The sequence below is a fragment of the Mus pahari genome, chromosome 15 (assembly GCF_900095145.1).
Source record: "Mus pahari chromosome 15, PAHARI_EIJ_v1.1, whole genome shotgun sequence".
In the NCBI taxonomy this organism is placed as follows: Eukaryota; Metazoa; Chordata; class Mammalia; order Rodentia; family Muridae; genus Mus; species Mus pahari.
The window spans coordinates 64,238,581-64,253,620 of record NC_034604.1 but is presented as its reverse complement, the minus strand read 5'-3'; positions in this window follow the sequence as shown (position 1 = coordinate 64,253,620).

The following is a 15,040-nucleotide window of genomic DNA, read 5'->3' as shown; positions in this document are numbered from 1 at the left end:
ATATATATATATATATATATATATATATATATATATATATATACCCTATACAAACTTGGTCTATATACCAGAAAAGTTTTTATGTCAACACTTCACAGAGATAGTTGTCCACTCAGGCCCATTGTTTCTCTATTCGCAATAGCTTTAAAACCCAGCCTGATAGACATCAATAAATGAATGAATAATAAAATCCGGGTACATATACACAATGCAGGATTAAGCAGCCATATAGAAAGATCCTGTCTGTTTTATCTCATATGCAGACTGTGTGTGAGTGTGCATGTGAATGTGTGTGTGTTTGTGTGTGTGTGTCATGAAAGGACTGAGACCATAAGAATGGATGAAGAAGAAATCTTGAAAGGACAGAAAAAAAAGATACAAAAGCAAAATGAGGAGACTACTTGCAGGACACAGGGGACCAGCAAGAAAAGAACATTGGAAATGGCAAGGGCAATGAAGAAAGGGAATGGAACAGAACAAAATAATAATGATATATAATGGTGTTGTTTTAAAAGCCACTACAAGTTATCTTTAAAATTTAAAGATAAAAACAAAAAATATATATTACTTCATACTCAGTAAAATGATTGTAATCCCAAAGACATTTCCAAGTCAGTAGAGAGCAAAGGGCACAAAAAGGAAATTCAAAGTGAGAAGTAGTTAATTTAATACTGGAAAGAAAGGTCTCCAAATATCACACTATTGTGACAGCCACTACTACAAACTTCATTTTGCAAGAAGGCTGCGATGCTTCAAACCCTGTCTGGAATAGTAGACTATATATGCCTACGTGAGCCTGGTTATACCTACGCAGGTCTAAAATTTCTAGGAACTCAGTTCCACTTGAACACAACTAAAAAGGTGACCACTAACAGGAATACAGATAACGTAAAGATAAAGATCTGTCCATCTCACTAGTATAACTTGAAATAACAGTACAAACTAGTTGTTGAGATGTAACTTTGCCCAAGATACATGATCTAAAAGCTTACAATAGATTTTCTATATCTGTTGTGTGGTGATTTAAAAGAAACGATTCGTACCTCCATGACTACCTTTAGACTTCAAAGGAGAGACTGGGGTTTGGTGGAGGTGGAGGTTTGTTTGCTTCGTTTTGTTTTGTTTTTAATTAATTTATTTAAATTCCAAATGTTGCCTCCCTTCCTGGCCCCCTCCCCAAGTTCTTCACCCCCACGCCCCCTCCCCTTTGCTTCTGGGAGAGTGTTCCCCCACCCACCCACTCCCCCACTCCCACCTCACCCCAATAGCATCCATCTTCCCTGGGTCAAGTCTCTACAGGGTTAAGCACATCCTTTCCCACTGAGGTCAGACAAAGTAGTCCTCTGCTACATATGTAGTGGGGGGGGGGGGACAGAACAGCCTATGTATGCTCCTTGGTTGGTTGGTTAGCTTCTGGGAGTTCTGATGGATCCAGATTAATTAATACTGTTGTTCTTCCTAAGGAGTTGCAATCCCCTTCAGCTCTTTCAGTCCTTCCTTGAACTCTTCCATAGAGGTCCCTGACCTCAGCCCAATGGTTGGGTGTATGTATCTGCATCGGTCTCAGTCAGCTGCTGGTAGGGCCTCTCAGAGGGCAACCATGCTAGGCTCCTGTCTGCAAGTACAACATGGCATCTGTAATAGTGTTAGGGTTTGGTGCCTGCACATGAGGTGGATGCCAAGTTGGGCTAGTCACTGGATGGCCTTTCCTTTAGTCTCTGCTCCAGTTTCCACTTTACACCAATCAAGCTAAGATCAAAAGCTCAAGCAACAGCGCATGCTGGGAAGGAGGTGAAGAAAGAGGAACACTCCTCCATTGCTGGTGGGATTGCAAACTGGTACAACCACTCTGGAAATCAATCTGGCAGTTCCTCCAAACACTGGAAATAGTTCTACATGAAAACACAGCTATAACACTCCTGAGCATAAACCCAAAAGATGCTTTACCATATGTATCACAAGATCATGTGTTCCACTATGTTCATAGCAGCCTTACTTATAATAGTCAGGAGCTGGAAACAATTCAGATGTCCCTCAACTGAAGAATGGATACAGAAAATATGGTTCATTTACACAATGGAATACAATTCAGTTATTGAAAATCAGGACATCATGAATTTTGCAGGAAATGGATGGAATTAGAAAATACCATTCTGAGTGAGGTAACCCAGACCCGAAAGAACATATGTGGTATATACTCACTGATAAGTTAATATTTAGCCAAAAAGTTCAGAATACCCATGATACAACTCAGAGTAAATGAAACTTAACAAGAAGGAAGGCCCAAGTATGAATACTTCAATCCCACTTAGAAGGGGGAACAAAATAATCATGAGAGGCAGAGGGAGAGAGGGACCTGAGTTGGAAACAGGAGGGGGGAGGGGGAAGGGTGCAGGATCAGGTATGGGAGGATACAGGGAAGAAGCACAGAGGGTCAGAATAGTGAATAGAAATATGCAGCAGTGAAGGGATGGAGGGTGGGGGGAACCTCTAGAAATTCTCAGACATCAGGGATGTGAAAGACTCCCAGGACCCAATGGGGATGACATTAGCCAACAGTGGGGAGGCAGACCTTAAAGAGAACACCTCAAGTGGATAGCCATGGTCCCCATTTGAGGCATGGGGCCACCCACCCATGTTTAAAATTCTTGACCCAAATTTTTCCTATCTAAAGGAAATGCAAGGACAGCAATGGAGCAGAGAGCCTGGTTTTCCAAACCAGCCCTCAACCAGAGCATCTGTTACAGCCCTGAAGGATTTGCACTCATTCTAGGATGCAACACTGAGAAGGGTCTCAGTTCACCAGATCAGTGAGCTCATAGGGAGGACACTAACACAAGAACATAATGTGCAGAGGTCCACACGTTCATCTAGGAATGGAGTTAATAACTAAACATCAAATTCTGTGCTACAACAACAGTCCAAATACAAGCATCTAATTTAATACCCTTCCTGGAAGCCAATCAAAACTGTAGCAAGATGATTTATTAAGTAATTTATTTTGCAACACTTTTTAATTTAAAAAGTCAATACATAGTTTCTTTGTCCTATTTATCCAGTCTCCCCTAACATTAACATCTTACATAGCCATGGCACATTTGTCCAAGCAAATTAACATTGGCACATTATGACTAATTAGCCCACATACCTCATTAGTATTTCACTGGCATTTTTACTTATCATGTATAGCACATTGCATTCAATTGCTGTGGCTACTTGGGATCACTGCACTGCTATAATATAGTACCCGAGGCTAAGAAAATTATAAAGAACAGAAATATGTTTCTCACAGTTCTAAGAAATGGCTTCAATGAGTTCAATTATCTAAAGGCAATTGTCCACTTCCAAGGTGCCTAAGAAGCCTCTGTTTTAAAAGCCACTGTATACCTCACAAAGGAGAAGCCCACAGCGACTAATCCCCTTGCAAACGCTCCTTTGATACCATAGCTTCAACACCCGAATCTTACAACGTAATGCAATCAAACCATCAAGGTTTCCTCAGCGCTGAGATACTTTTTCAGCGTAAATAAATTTCCCAAACATATATACACCATAAAACCTGAGGAAATGAAGAAACTGAATTAACAAAAAAAGTCAAACTCGTCATTGGTGGTGCACACCTCTCCTCTGTCTTTGCACTTAGGAGGCTAAGAGAGAGATCACAAGTTCAAGGCTAACCTAAGCTATGTAGTCTCAAGCCTGCCCAGGGTATATACATAGACTCTACTCCCACACCAGAGAAAACGAAATCTGAATCCTAAACAAATAGTAAGTCAAACAAATATTCCTCATATAGCTCTGTCAAAGACTTTGTTCCTGGAGGTGATGGGCGAAGATGCCCAGAAGGAATTGGGAGAAGGATAAAGAACCTTCCTTATCCTGGATGAGGTTAGAAAGCTTAAAATGCAGATATGGGTCTGTTGACTTGAGAATACCAGAGTAGGCAAGGCACTCTCATCCTTTTTGAAGATGTCCTGTTAATGCTTGCATCGCATGGAGGAATACTTAGCAAACAACACTCTCATGCAGTCATGCATTAAATGCTATGAGCTATGTTGTTTCACTGCAACCATGTGACAAAAGCCATACAGATGAGAGCATGGGCCCAGAGCTAATACAGTGTATGTGAGGCCCTGGGTGCAAGTCACTGCACTGAAGAGCACATGATGTAACTTGTCCTTTTATATTTAGTCATTGCTTTTTAAAAAATAGAATTTAATCTGTTCATGTGGGTAATATATCTGATGTAAACATGAATTTCTGATCCACATCAACTACCATATGGTCATCAGAGAAATTTTTCTGAGATCCTTACTGACCTCTTGAACATCTTTGTATAAAATCCTGTTGTCATGGCCTTTCTAGAACCAGCCTTCACGACTTCTATTTTCAGGTATACCTATCTACTTATCTCAATCTTTCTTACACCAGCTAACCCTGTAACAGGTTTGCATGCAAGAGTAGTGATACACCCCCTTCAGTGTCTTGCCTATTTTCATTCTTTTGAACATACTCTCATTATTCCATATGCATTGATTTTATTAGTCCTCTGTCATGATGAATCTAGCAATCATTTCTCACATGTCTTGTTTTTCCTATGATGTTTAACAAAAATACAAGTTCACATAATGTCCATGTTTAACCAAATAAGGTTGAAATGCCTCACTTCATATTCATTCACCAAAGGTGTTCGGAAACATAGTATTCAGGTCTGTTGAAAGACAATGCTGAAAGCTTATGGTAGTATGGGCATAGCAAGTAATGATAATGTTGAAATAATTTTGTTTATGCAGGTTTTTTACCACTATAAAAAATAATAAATATATTTCAAAACAGATTATTACATTCAATGGATCAATCAATAAGGGTCCAGGATATGGTGCCTGAGAATTAGCATTTTCATAATTCCTCACCAAGTATTATTTATGAAGCCTGGTTTGAAATACTATCACATTAGACAGTCAATAAGTACCAGCTGTGCACTTATATTATGGACTATTGGGCACTTGAACCTGTATCTTGATTATATACAATGTTGACTCATAAAGCCAAGGGGTTTAGAAGACTAAGTAAAGGTCTAAATGGAGGTGGGGGGGAGTGATGCCTCTACTACCTCGAAATGTTACCTATTTATAATGCCCTATTTTAATAGCCTTTTATAAAGAAAAACCTTTCTCTATATATTATCTAGTTCATAAAGAGTTTATGAAGAATCCTGGAAGAAGTATAAAGCCCTATAAAATAAAATTGCAACATAAATTATCAACAACATGACCACAGGTAGCTGACATGCCTCCCTATGATGTGGGCCAAGTTCATCAACCTTCAAACATCCAAGGGAAATGTTCTCGATAGGAGCAAAGCCATTCTAAAGCTCTCTCATCATTCAAATAGCTATCATGAGTGCCACATGAGCGGTGGTTTGTGGAATGGAATGATAATAAGCAGAGCTTTGCTGGATTGAGTGATTCAAGGTTTCCTGAATAGCTTGATAGAGATTGACTACCATATCAAACCTAGCATCTATTTTAGGTGATTGAAAACCCTGAAATGGTGCTGAGACCATATTATTCTCCATCAAGCGTGTAGTCAGACAGGATTCCATATGCTTAACCTTCTGCTAGGCTTAACCACTTCTAACTGCTAGGGAGAGCCATTTGTCTGTGCATGTGTGCTGTGAGAAATAGCCTCAAACTGCAGCTAAGGGTCCGGACAGCTCAGAGTTCCAAATGGACGAAGGGTCCTGACAGCTCAGAGCTCCAAAGGGAAATTTTGAAAGATAACAAGGGAAAATGTTCTAAATCTCTGGGAAGGCTTGCCACTGAGAACAAAGCTGTGGGCAGCATAGCATATACTGTTCAGAAATTCACAATGACAGGAATATACAGAGCATGCATATTGGCACAATTGCTTATGATGCATGATGGGATCAATGTAGGAGCCAAAGACACTGCAGACATTTGAGCTGAGCAACAGGTACATATGGCCAGGTAGAAAATAATAAGCTTGTATAGAAAAACTACAAAATGTTAGTAGTCAGAAACCAGAATCTAAGGAAAGGGAAGTCTTCCACTCAAGAATTATATTCAGTTTTGCATCCTAAAAAAATTTTGGGTATCTGTTGCACAGCCAAGTACATAATGCTAGCATTACTGTAGTGTATACATCAAAAAACACTAAGATGGTAAATGTGTAGATAGAAAACAAGAACAACAACAACAATAAAAGTATTCCTGTACTGATTCAGTTTGGATTAAGGCCCAGGATATGTGTCATTCTATGGACATTCTGTTTCCCCATAACAATATTCCAAAGATAAAGCTTAACTTTACAATACTGCTCCAAACAAATATATAATATCACTGTAACCAACAATGTGCACACACAAAATCTAAGTTCATCTTCATTTATAGATATATTGAGCATCCACAAAAAGGAGCATATATGTAGTGATATCATGTGTATAATATTTGATAGGTAATTTTCCTTCCTAAGAAGTATTTATTTATATGATATTTTAAGTCTTCATTAACTATGTGTGTGGCTGAAATTGTTGAGAAAGCAGTTTAAGTTCATATGTACAAAAGGCCACTCTAATTAAGCACCATATTCCCACTTGAAAATGACATCTGAATTGAAAAATATGCCCTGGCTCTTTGATATATTCATACAATAAACCAAAAATATGTGGAAACTAAGGACATAGGAATAATCTGAGTGACCTATGGTTTTATACCTGATAGACTTCACCATCTGCAAAATTCAAATACTCTGACCTAGGAGCCTTAATATGTCAATAAATTTCATAGAAATAAATATTAAAGAAAAATTACTCAGTTCTTGAAAGAAATGATTCTATTCTACTGGAAGGAACTGAGACTCAAAGCAATTGTGAAAGCTCAAGCTGCCTGACCTCAAAACCTGCCCGTCCACTTCACAGCCCTGTACACAGAGACGTCAACTTGGAATCGTGTATAGTGAATTAGAAACAGAGAACTTAAAGTAATGCTTAATATTCTGTAATTATATCAATAAACACCTATGCATTGAAAATGGAAAATAGATGTTAAATGGAGCCATTGTAGAAATTGTAGAAATGACAACCTTATAGAGACATCTTTGTCATCTTTGCCAAACTTAGCAGAGTCGTTTCCAAACAGTTTGACCGCATTAATTTCCTGTTGCTTTAAAGTCAATGGTCACAAAGTATTTTCAAACAGACACTCTTTCTGGTTAAAAATAAATAAAAATAAACACCATATGGTGGTGGTGAACACCTTTAATCCCAGAATAGAGGCAGGAGGATCTCTGAGTTCGAGGCTACCCTGGTCTACAGAGTTAGTTCCAAGAGAGCCAGGGCTACACAGAAAAACACCATCCTGGAAAAAAATGGATGAATGGATGGATAGATGGATGGATGGATGGATACATACATACATACATACATACATGCATACATACATACATACACTACTACACATACATTTTCTGACAAATGACAACAAAATGCACCATCCTGTAACAACTGCTATAAGTGAGCTATTATAGCCAAAATCTTTTTGGTTCTAAACTAAGATGGGGTTTGGATGGGAGAATCATCTCTTTTAACATGATCTCAGAAAGGTTTTCATCTATTGGCTCAGCCATATGAGATTCACTCACATGTATACTACTTCACAAAAGACAGTGGATACCTTAGACTTCACTGGCTTCTCCATCTGCCAGTGAGAACACAGGAACTCTGCACAAGGTACACTCAGTTAGATGACCATACTCTTGGATAACACAGGAATTGAAAGATAACTATTCTCTAAAAGATGAAGTGGTGGCTTGTAGTCTTTTAAGGCTGGGCATGTAGCCCACTGGCTCAATATTTGCCTAACATGCACAAAGCCTTAAGTTTGATAGCCAATACAATCAGATACATGAATGCATGCATACATACATACGTACATACATACATGCATTCATACATAATATAGTTACAAAAATATCTCTGAGAAAGCTTCCAGTCTCATCATGACTACACTCAGATACCACATAGTGTCACTTTCCCTATATTTCATGATCAAAGTAGTCACAATACCAACACAGATTCAAAGGAAGGGGACAAAGAGCCCCACAACTCAAAGAGGAATTTAATTGTTTTCTGAAGCTGACTTAATCTATCACATTAGATTATAAATATTTCCAACTGAAATGTTATAGCATAAATATTACAAAATATACAAAATAGAACTTATCTAAGAAAGAAACACAGAAATGCATAAACATGAATTCTAATATTAGCTCCCTATAGCCTTTGGTTCAGATAAACATAATGACCACTTAAAGAATGAAGTGTAATATTAAGAGAAGGGATGGAGAGATGACTCAGTGGTTAAGGGTACTAGGTGCTCTTCCAGAGGTCTTGAGTTCAATTCAGGACCACATAGTACCTTACAACCATCTGTAATGGCATCCAATGCCTTCTTCTAGTATGTCTAAAGACACCTACAGTGTATGCATATACATAAAATAAAATCTGAAGAGAGGGGGGAGCATCAGAAGTCACTGGAACATGTAGACATGACCAACTTAGCCAGAGAGACTGAATACTACATCACATATGATAGCTTTTATGGAAGAATTTTGTGAAGGAGCCATTGTTCTCCTGAATCCAAAACCTCTGGAACCAGACAAGACAATATTAATATTTCTTTTTTGTTGTTGTTTCTCCGTATTATATTTTCAGTTAACATTTGAATTGATGAAAACATTTTATGAGATTTTTTATGGCTAATGTATAGAACAGGTAAAGGGTATTTTACACAGTCAACTTATTGGTCAAGATGTCAAGGATTAAAATTATGCTATAAATCATCTCAAGTGTATCAATATCTCTGGAAATAATACTGAATCACATTTAAGAATATTTAAATTACAACTGACCTTCACAACCAAGAAAGCAATTGAAACAAACAAAGGATGCAAAATCCTGATAGACTCCACCAAACATTCCACAACACATCCTTTGCATTATCTTATACATCTGACTTTTTTGAGACATACAGACATAACCAAAACTCCTTCGAGAATTGTGGAAGAGACAGGGAATCAATCCACTGTGTTTGCAGCTGTGAATACAGGCCATTAGTAGCCATCTTTAATGTCTGCATCTACGGAGAAACCCTTGAATGAGCTGTAATCTGGGGCAACAGCACCAGCTGCAGGTACTTAGGAACAATTAGAGGATTCAAGATCAGTGAAACCAGAAACGGTGACAGGATGTACAGTGAGGTGAGACTGAAGGAATTTTCCAGGACAATCTGTCAGAACAGTATACAAAGCATCCATCCACAATGATTTAGGTGAAGCCCAACCTTGGGTCAGATGTGAAATGTATATTTCAGGATAACATCTGTTTCCCTGATCACTCTGATAATTACCAAAAACAAAAAAACAAAAACAGAAACAGAATTGCCTTTTGAAGAAACTGATTAGAATTTAGGAGATTGTGTACTCCAGCTATCTCATTCTTTTTGCTAGAGAAACTGGGATTAAACAAGTGAATTGACTTGCTCATAGATACACGGCCTAATGTTACAGGGATCAGATTCATACAGATTCTCATCAGTTGCCTCTATGAAGGCTCAAATGCCCAAAGTCACCTTGTGTATGTTACTTTCAAGTCCTGCTTAACAGTCTAGACTTTCGGAGACTCCTCAAACCTGAGCCTAGTGTCAGCATACCATGTTTCTCATGCAAAGCCCCACCAGACATATGCAATATGTCTTCTAAGTGGGCTTTTCTCGGAATAAACATTTGTCTCAAACATTACAAAGGGAGTAGAATCTAAAGATTCATGTAGTGAGATGATGTGTTTCCTGCCCCTGATAAATATCATCACATTCTCACTTAAAATTACAGATTTCACGAGTATATGAACACTACACAAGACATATGAAATACATGCACAAAAAATTCTTGAAACTATAAAGATTATTTTATCTCCTTAATTTTATTTTTTAAAAAAAAGTTTTTAGAGCATAAAAAAATAGGCAGACAACTAATGACTTCTGAAAAAAAGAATTAGTCTTTCCCAAGAATGAGGCCCTGGTTGTCTAAATAACAAGTGGTCATGAGAATGAAACCAATTCTAAAAGGACCCAATGGGGTACAATTATATATCTACACATAACAGTTATAATCAAAGAAAAATAGGCGATGGATTATGTTTTTAAAAGATTGTATTTAATTTAAGTATATGAGTAGACTGTCACAACTTCAGATCTACCAGAAGAGGGCATCTGATCCCATTGCAGATGGTTGTGAGCCATGTGGTTGCTGAGAATTGAAATCAGGACCTCTGGAAGAGAAGCCAGTGCTCTTAGCCACTGAGCCATCTGTCCAGACCCTAGGCCATGGATTTAAGAGGGAGAAGTTAGAAGGAGGTGACATGTAGAAATCTAGTGGAAGGAAAGGAAAAGAATGGGGTGAATGGTGTATTTTAATTGAAACTTTAAAACTCAGAAAATATATTAACCACCATCCTCACAAAAAAACAAAAGTTAAAAATAAATGGGTGCTGTGGAGATGGTTCAATGATTGAGAGGTGCTTTTTGCTCTCACCAAGGACCTGAGTTCACTTTCTATCACCCACCTAGCAGTTCAAAATTGCTTCTACCTCTAATTCCAGAGAATCCAATGTGCTCTTCTGGCCTCTTGGCACTGCACACATGTGGCACATTTAACATACATGCAGAAAAATATTAAGGTTACTGAGAAAATTTCTTCATTATATTGTCCTGGAGGCAAGTATGGGGTGGGCATTTTCTTGATTAATGACTGATGTGACTGGAGATCAGACCCATGGGAGGTTAGGGTGGCATCACTTCTAGCAGGTGGTCTTGGGTTGTAAGAAAGGAGCCTGAGCAAGCCATTGAGAAGAAGCCAGTAAGCAGACCTCCTCCCTCTGAGGCTTCTTCAGTTCCTACCTCCAGGTTCCTGCCTATCTGCCCACAGTGATCACTATGATATGAAAGTGTAAGCCAAATGCTTCATCTGTGTGCTTTTGGTCATGGCATTTAGCCCAGCTAGAGAAACCCTTAGTGTCTACCTTAGTAAGTGTTCTATTGCTGTGAAGAGACACCATGACCATGGCAACTCGTATTAAAAGGAAGCATTTAACTGGGGCTTGCTTACAGCTTAGTTTAGTTTGCTATCTTCATGGTGGAGAGTGTAGTGGTATGCAGGCAGATGTGGTGCTGAAAGTTCTGCATCCAGATGCAAAGGCAGTGGGGAGAGAGACTGGGACTGACTTGGGCTTTTGAAACCCTAAAGCCCACCCCCAGTGATGCATTTCCTCCAATAAGACCACACCTACTTTAACAAGGCCACACCTCTTAATCCCTCACAAGAAGCATAGCTCCCTCATAACCAAGCATTCACATACATGAGCCTATTGGGGTCATTCCTATTCAAATCACCAAACTGTCTTACTTAGGGTTTCTGTTGTGGTGGTGAAACACTAGGAGCAAAAGCAAGCTGTGGGGGAAAGGGCTTGTTTTTCTTATGTTTCTACATTGTAGTGTATCACTGAAGGAAATCAGGACTGGAACTTAAGCAAGGCAGAAACCTGGAGGCAAGGGCTAACTCAGAGGCCATAGAAGAGTACTACTTACTGTCTTTCTTCTCATGGCTTACTCAGCCTCTTTTCTTATACAACTCAGGACCACCACCATCACAGGAATGGCACCACCCACAATGGGCTGGGCCCTCCTCCATCAATCACTTATTAAGAACCTGCTTTACAGCCAGATAGTATAAAGCATTGTCTCAATCGCGATTCCCTCCTTTGGGATGACTCTAGCTCGTGTCAAGATGACATAAAACCACTCAACATACTTACTAAGGCAATAGCAAGGGGATATTGTAGGACAGTTACTTGTACCTTCTCTTCTCTGACATTAGCCATCCCCCACCTCCGCCCCTGCAGTTGAAGGAGTGTGATCTGTCTGCCCTGTGCTCAGCCCCAGTTTTGGCCGCCCATGGAAACTCTCAACTTCTGCTTCCACTGAACCCTTTCAAAGCGATTTCCCTGTCAATTCATTCACTATGTCTCCTGTCTCTGTGGAGGAATGCCACTCTCTCTCTGACACAGCTGAGTTCTGACATTGTCCTAATGGTCACCTGAAAGTCTCTAAATTGAAGTCTCTTCTGTCTTCTACGTCTACATCACAGAATCAACATTCCCTTAGTTTCTTATTCCAAGTTCAAAGCCATTCACCATATCCTTTCAGAAAAAAAAAAAAAACTTTCTCAGCATTTTATATACATATGCCTACAGATTTGCCTCGTTTCAATTATCTACTGTCATTACATGCCCCCTCTAAGAGTGATTACCACTTAATTACCAGACCTTTCATTATTCATCTTAACTTCATCATCACCAAATGTGGGTCTTCTGGGCTTGGTTCTTTCCTGAACTTCTCCATGCTTGGCTTTAGCCACACATCCTAAAGCATTGTTAAAGCTTAACAATACCAAAACTTCTCCACTGTATGAGTTTACTATGAAAATTCAGCCCTTTGGGGTTCTGATGTCCAGAAAAAGAGTTCCCTTTTTTCTTGTTCTTGATTATAAAATGACCAAAAGTAGTATACATCTCCAAGTTCCTGTAGAGCAGTGGCTCTCAACCATGAATCATAACCCCTTCGAGAGTCGAACGGCCCTTTTCACAGGGGTCATGTATCAGATAGCCTGCATATTAGATATTTACATTATGATTCATATCAGTGGCAAAAATTAAAGTTATAAGGTAGCAATGAAAATAATTTTATGGTTGGGAGTCACCAAAACATGAGGAGCTGTATTAAAGGGTCATCACATTAGGAAGGGCGAGAACCATTGCTCTAAAGACAATTGTATAAACAATTGTCTTAAACAATTGTATAAAAGAGGAAAATGATTGACACAGCACTTGAAAATGCAACTTCTGGAAAAACTACCCTTTGTTGGAAGAGATAATGAAATATTCTCTACTCATTTTTTTCGGTCCTGTGCAGTTTCTTACATATTTTAAATGAAGAGGAAGAACAAAGAATAATTACAAGTTAGGAGTCCCCTTCCAAACAGATGCTATTTTTTAAGGTAAACTTGTATGTATGCCTATCAGCTGATTAGTTCAAAGGAGCACAGAAAATTTTTGTACAAAGAAATGCATTCAATGTGAGCCAAATAAATCCAGAAACCACATACACACACACACACACACACACACACACACATGCACGCACGCACACACACATACACATACATATACACACACATATCTATATATATACACACAAAAAAATATGTACACATTTATATGAAATAGACATTTCATGGGATAGAATTTATAGCTTACAACTTGAGAGAATGCCTCAGTGAATATAGTTTTTCTCATTTTATTTTTTATAGACTCTTATTTTCAGGGTCAACAAGGTGTTCTACTTTAATATATTAGTAAAACAGGAATCTTCAGTTTGGTTTATTTTTCAAGGGAATTTGACCTAAGAAAGACCAAAGCATGAGATTCGATGTTGTGTGAACTAGTTCACAACCTTGTAAAAGAGAAAGAAAGAACATGTAACTCATGAAGGAACAAATGTCATACACACATTGCTGTTGCAGATTGTTCTTCCAAACTAAGTAATATGGGAAAATGTCGTGACAGATCACCCTTTTGGCTGAATATTAATAGATGAACAGAATTACACATGGAATTTAGGAGACAGGTTGTTTCTATTTCAAAATGACCTTATTTCTTAATTTTTAATTCTATATCTTTTTATTGTGATTTTTTCTGTTCTACTCTCTTTTTATTATTTAAAAATCATTCTTAAATTTAAATATATTTTATCACATTATTCCTGTGATTATCCCCTACGTCCTTCCAGATCCTCTCTCAAACACACACACCAAAAAAACTAAGAATAATTAACAGTGCTTCACTGGTCTATGGAATAAACCTAAATGTTTCTATATTTCATTGAAAATATCAATTAGAATATGTGAAAAAAAGATTAAGTAAGGACAGGAAGATGTACTGCATCTCTATATATCATACTCAAAGTGTTGAGCTGTAACGAGAAATAAAATCCGAACACAGGTCAGAGCTAAAGGGGGCTCAGAAAATTATAAATATAATAACATAAGTTATAAACAATTTATCTTCCAATAACAGAATCCAGAAAGCAAGACACTTTAGTTTGAAAAAAATCCTAGAACTCTACACCTCACAAATATAAACTTTAAAACCAAAGGCGAAATAGGGGCATTTTCAGGGCCACTTAAAAGTGAAGATAATTCATTTTCAGCAGATGTATATTATAAGAAGTTAAAAACAAACCTCTTAATGTCCAAAGTAAGGTATCATATTAAATTTGTAATATCCAGAACAGAATAATTTAGTGAGGCTAGAATTATTAAGTGGTAGGTAAGTATATTTAATGATTTCTATGAGAAGTAAAGGACCTCACACAGCAAAAGCAATGACATCAGGTAAACATAGTATTTGGATACATAAAACAGATTGTCACAAGAAAGGTCAAGAGGAGTATAATAGCTTCCTGACAATAGCAGTGTGTGACCTAACCTACAATGATAAAAGCTGCGTCCTCATCCACCTTTGCAGAGATTCTGGTCCAGGATCTGCTGTAGCATCGCTACAGTTGAGAGACAAGGATGGGCATCATGGTGGGAGCATGTGATCGACCACAACTGCTTCTATCATGGCCAAAATGGGAGAGAGCAAGAAAGGAGCCATAAGAGAAGCTCTACAGCTTTCTTCCCCAGTAACCAAAACCCCTCACGCTGCAATCTTCTAAAATATTTCACTGCCTCCTAAGAGCATTACTCTGATGACCAAAACTTAGCACATGGGCCTCTGAGAAACATGTGAAATATACTATGGAAAGTTTCTCTTGTAAGAAGTATACCTGTTCAAGGATCATTGTGATAAAATGACATGTGTTACAATCCTGAAAGCAATAACTGAAATGTAGCCCAAGGGAAT